Genomic DNA, 5,725 nt, shown 5'->3' with positions numbered 1-5,725 from the left:
TCAAGGCTCAGGGGTCCAGGATTATCTTCTGTGTCTGTGTTAATTGGTTTACCTTTTCTTTGTTGAAGAGGGTCTGTGTAGTCTTTCTGCCTAGTCTGCCATCTTACCAGAACTCCTCCATATATGTTATTGAATATAGTGACATATCCCATAATTTATATAAAATATATTGGCCAGGTGTTAGAAATACATCATAGCTGTGAGAGAGCCCTGAACTTGAATCCTTAAGTAACAACTCCTCATTTCCCTCTCCAGCCAGTGCTAGCTATTAATAACCTTTGGTCTTTATGCATTTGTCTATTCTGAATATTTCATGTAAGTGGGGCCATTCAGTATTTGTACTTTTATGTCTGACTTATTTTGCTCAGCTTAATATTTTTAAGGTTCATTCAACCTTATCAGGTTCAGATATCAGAACTTATTTCTCTTTCTGGGTGAATAATATTCCATTGTATGTATATACCACATTTTGTTTATCCATTCTGCCTGTTGTGGACACTTTCCATATTTTGGCTATTGTGAATAGCGTTGCACTGAATATTGTATACAAGTATGTGTTTGAGTTACTGCTTTCAATTGTTTTGAATATATACCTAAGAGTGAAATAATTGGGTCATATAGTAAATCCACTTTTAACTTTTATTAAAACTTTTCCTTAAACATTCTGTGCCACAACATTATGAACAGTATGTAATAAGTGATAGCCCTCCACCACAACTCATCTGTAAGTTTAACGTATGGTGGTATCTTGCATGTTGCTCTGAGGCTAGAGGCTATGCTACCCATATTTCAAATACCAGCAGGGCCAGTCACCCAGGGTAGACAAGTTTTAGCAGCACTTCTAGACTAACAGAGATTGGGAAGAATAAGACTAGCCACTTCTGAAAAAATTGGCCACTGAAAACCTTATGAATAGCAGTGAAACACTGTCTGGTATATTACTGGACAACTTTATGAATAACCCTGAAACACTGTCTTATATAGTACCAGATGAGCACCTCAGTTTGGAAGTCAAGCAAAATATGATTCAGGAAAAGCTTTGTCAACAAGCTAGAGTTGATCATAACGATATGGATGGAATAAAGCTTTAGGGACCTTTATTTGCTGACAGGGAATGACTCAAAATGGGAAGAAACAGCTGCAAAGATTCATTAATAATCAGAACATGGAAGGAATGAGGTATGAATCAAAGAAAATAGGAAGTTTTCAAAAATGAAATTGAATGCATACAGATCCATATCCTGAGCATTAGTGAGCTGAAATGGACAGATTGTGGCAACTCCAAATCAGACAATCATATGGTCTACTATGTCAGGAATGGCAAAGTGAAGAGAAATGGAATTACATTTACCCTCAAAAAGAACATTTCAAGATCTACCATGAAGCACAATGACGTCAGTGATAGGATAATATCCATAAACCTACAAGGAAGACCAGTAAATACTATTATTCAATTTTACACACCAACCACTAAAGCCAAAGATGAAGCAATTAAAGATATTTATCAACTTCTGCAGTAAGAAATTGATCAAACATGCAATCAAGATGTATTGATTTTTACTGGTGACTGGAATGAGAAAGTTGGAAACAAAGAAGCATCAGTAGTTGGAAAATGTGGCCTTGATGATGGAAATGATGCTGGAGATTGCATGTTACAATTTTTCAAGACCAACAACTTACATTGAAAACATTTTGTTTTTCAACAACATAAACAGTAACAATACACATGACCTCACCAAATGGAATACACAAGATTGACTATATTTGTGAAAAGGAGTAATGGAGAAGCTCAATAATATCACTCAAAACAAGGCTGGAAAATGACTATGGAACAGACCATTAATTGTTCATATACAAGTTTAAAGTGAAGAGGAAGAAAATTAAAATGAGTCTACAAAAGCCAAAATAAGACCTTGATTATATCCCACCCAAATTTAGACACCATCTGGAGCATAGACTTGAGGCATTCAACACCAATGACCAGGAAAGAGCGAGGAGGCAGTGGCAGGGATCCAGGTAAGCAAGGGAACCCAGGCCATGCCTCACAAGCAGCAAGGTGGAAAAGTGGGGGAAAAGAGAGAAAAAGGCCAGGGGGACAAGGACAGAGCAAGGCATCAGCAACAGGGATCCAGGTAAGGAGAGGGAATCCAGGCCACACTCCACAAGTGCAAGGCAGGAAAGCAGGGGAAAGGAGAGAAAAAGGCCAGAGAGACCGGGAGAGAGTGAGGAGTCAACGGCAGGGATCCAGATAAGGGGAGAGAACGCAAGACATGCTGCACAAGCAGCAGGCAGAAAAAAGGGAAAGAAGAGAAAAGGCCAGGGGGGCCAGGCAGAGAGAGTAGGCAGCATCAAGGATCCAGGCAAGAGAAGGTTGGAAAGGTTTCGAACAGCTAAGGGAGACAAATTTGTCTATCAGTTTGTTCTACTGTGGTGGTGTGTTGCTATGAGGCCTGAGGCTGTGCCACCAGAGTTTCAAACCCAGCGGGGTGCACATGGTGCACAGGTTTCAGCACAGCTTGCAGACTGAGACAGACTAGGAAGAAGGAAGAGGACATACTTCTCAAAGAACTGGCCAGGAAAAACCTTATGAATAGCAAAGAAACACCGTCTGATACACTGCTGAAAAACTTTATGAATAGTCCAGAAACATTGTCCAATATAGAGCACGAGGATGAGTCACATAGATTTGAAGGCTCTCAAAATACAACTGGGAAAGAGCTGCATCATCAGACTAAAACCAGCCTTATTGATATGGGTAAGGTAAAGCTTTCGATACCTCCATTTGCTGACGTGGCATGACTCAAATTGAGGAGAAACCACTGCAAACATCCATTAATAATTGGAACATGGAATGTAAGAAGCATGAATCAAGGGAAATTGGAAGTTGTCAAAAATGAAATTGAATGCCTAAAGATTGATATCCTTGGCATTAGTGAGCTGAAATGGACTGGTTTTGGCCATTTTGAATCGGACAACCATAAGATGTACTATGCTGGGAATGACAATTTGAAGAGGAATGGTGTGGTGTTCACATCACAAAGGATGTTTCAAGATCTGTCCTGAAGTACAATGCTGTTAGTGATAGGATAATATCCATTTGCCTACAAGGAAGACCAGTTAATGACTATTATTCAAATTTATGCACCAACCACCAAAGCCAAAGATGAGGAAATTGAAGATTTTTATCAGCTTCTGCAGTCTGAGAACATGCAATCAGGATGTGTTAATTATCACTGGTGACTGGAATGCAAAAGTTGGAAACAAAGAAGAGTCACTAATAGTTGGAAAATTTGGCCTTGGTGACAGAAATAATGCTGGAAATCACATGGTAGAACATTTCAAGACCAACTACTTATTCATTACAAGTACCTTTTTTCAACAACACAAATGGCAGCTGTACACGTGGACTTTGCCAGATGCAACACGCAGGAATCAGACTGACTACATCTGTGGCAAGAGGTAAAGGAAAAGCTCAATGTCTTCAGCCAAAACCAGGCCAGGAGCTGATTGTGGAACAGACCATCAACTGCTCATATGCAAGTTCATCTTGAAGTTAAAGACAATTAAAATAAGTCCACAAGAGCCAATATATACTCTTTAATATATCCCTCCTGAATTTAGAGACCATCTAAAGAATAGATTTGATGCATTGAAGACCAAAGACCTAAAACCAGAAGAATTGTGGGATGATGTCAAGAACATCACACATGAAGAAAGCAAGAGTTCACTAAAAAGATGAGAAAAGAAGAGAAGACCAAAATGGATGACAGAAGAGATTCTGAAGCTTGACCTTGAGTGGAGAGTAGGTAAAACATATGGAAGAAACGACAAGATAAAAGTGCTGAACAGATTTCAAAGAGCAGCTCGAGTAGATAAAGCCAAGTACTATAATGAAATGTGCAAAGACCTGGAATTAAAAAAAAACAAAAGGGAAGAACACGCTCAGCATTTCTCAAGCTGAAAGAACTGAGGAACATTTTAAGCCTCCGGTTGCAATATTAAAAGATTCTATGGGCAAAATATCGAATGATGCAAGAAACATCTAAAGAAGAAGGAAGGAATATGCACAGTCACTGTACCAGAAAGAACTGGTAGATATTCATCCATTTCAGGGGGTGGCATATGATCAAGAACCAATTGTATTGAAAGAAGAAGTTGAAGCTGCACTGAAGGAATTGGCAAAGAACAAGGCTCCAGGAATTGATGGAATACCCACTGAGATATATCATCAAATGGATGCCCCACTAGAGGCACTCACTCGGTTATGCCAAGAGATTTGGAAGACAGCTACCTGACCAACTGACTAGAAGAGATCCATATTTGTACCCATTCCAAAGAAAGGTGATCCCACAGAATGTGGAAATTATAGAACAGTATCATTAATAACACACACAAGCATGATCTTACTGAAGATAATTCAAAAACTGTTGCAGCAGTGTATTGACAGAGAACTTCCAGACATGCAAGCTGGATTCAGAAGAAGACATGGGACAAGAAATATATATATATGATAGCTGCTGTCAGGTGGATCTTGGCTCAAGGCAAAGAATACCAGAAACATGTTTACTTGTGTTTTATTGATGATGCTAAGACATTTAATTGTGTGGATCATAACAAATTGGGGATAACATTGAGAAGAATTAGAATTCCAGAACATTTAATTGTACTCATGAGGAACCTGTACATTGACCAGGAGACTGTCATTTGAACAGAACAAGGGAACAATGCATGGTTTAAAATAAAGAAAGGAGTGCATCAGTGTTTTATCCTTTCACCACACTTATTCAATCTATAGGCTGAGCAAATAATCTGAGAAGCTAGACTACGTGAAGAAGAACGTGCCATCAAGATTGGAGAAAGAATCATTAACAACTTGTGATATGCTGATGACACAACTTTGTTTGCTGAGAGTGAGGATTGCTTGAGGCACTTGCTGAAGAAGATTGAAGAATACAGTCTGCAGTATGGATTACATCACAATATAAAGAAAACAAAAATTCTCACAACTGGACCTATAAGCAGCTTCATGATAAATGGAGAAAAGATTGCGATTGTTAAAGACTTCACATTACTTGGTTGTACAATTGATGCCAATAGAAGCACCAGTCAGAACATTAGATGACATACAGCACTGGGCAAGTTGGCTGCAAAGGACTCATTCAATAAGTGCTGAGAAGCAAAGATGTCTCCTTGAGGACTAAGGTGTGCATGACAATGACACAAGCCATGATATTTTCAATTGACTCATATGCATGTGAGAGCAGGACATTGAATGAGGAAAACCGAAGAAGAGTTGATACTTTTGAGTTGTAGTGCTGGTGAAGAATTCTGAAAGTACCATGGACTGATAAAAGTACTAACAAATTTGTCTGGAGGAAGTGCAGCCAGAATGCCTCTTGGAAGTGAGAATGGCCAGACTTCGTCTCACCTATTTTGGTCATGTTGTCAGAAGGAACCATTCCCTGGAGAAGGATGTCATGCTTGGTAAGGTGGAGAAGGTGGAGGGTCAACAAAAGAGGGGAAGGCCTTCAATGAGATGGAATGACACAGTGGCTGCGACATGGGCTCAAGTTTAGCAAGGATCATGGAGCTGGCACGGGATCAGGTCGTGTTTCGTTCTGCTGTGCATAGGGTTACTATGAGTCAGAAATGACTCGACGGTACCTAACAACAACAGCAACAACACTGAAGAAGAAGAACAAAGTGAGAGGTCTCACACTCCCAG

This window comes from Orycteropus afer, unplaced genomic scaffold, assembly GCF_000298275.1.
Source record: "Orycteropus afer afer isolate SDZICR_OR568_19922 unplaced genomic scaffold, OryAfe1.0 scaffold00162, whole genome shotgun sequence".
Taxonomy (NCBI): Eukaryota; Metazoa; Chordata; class Mammalia; order Tubulidentata; family Orycteropodidae; genus Orycteropus; species Orycteropus afer.
Note: the sequence above shows the minus strand (reverse complement) of the source record.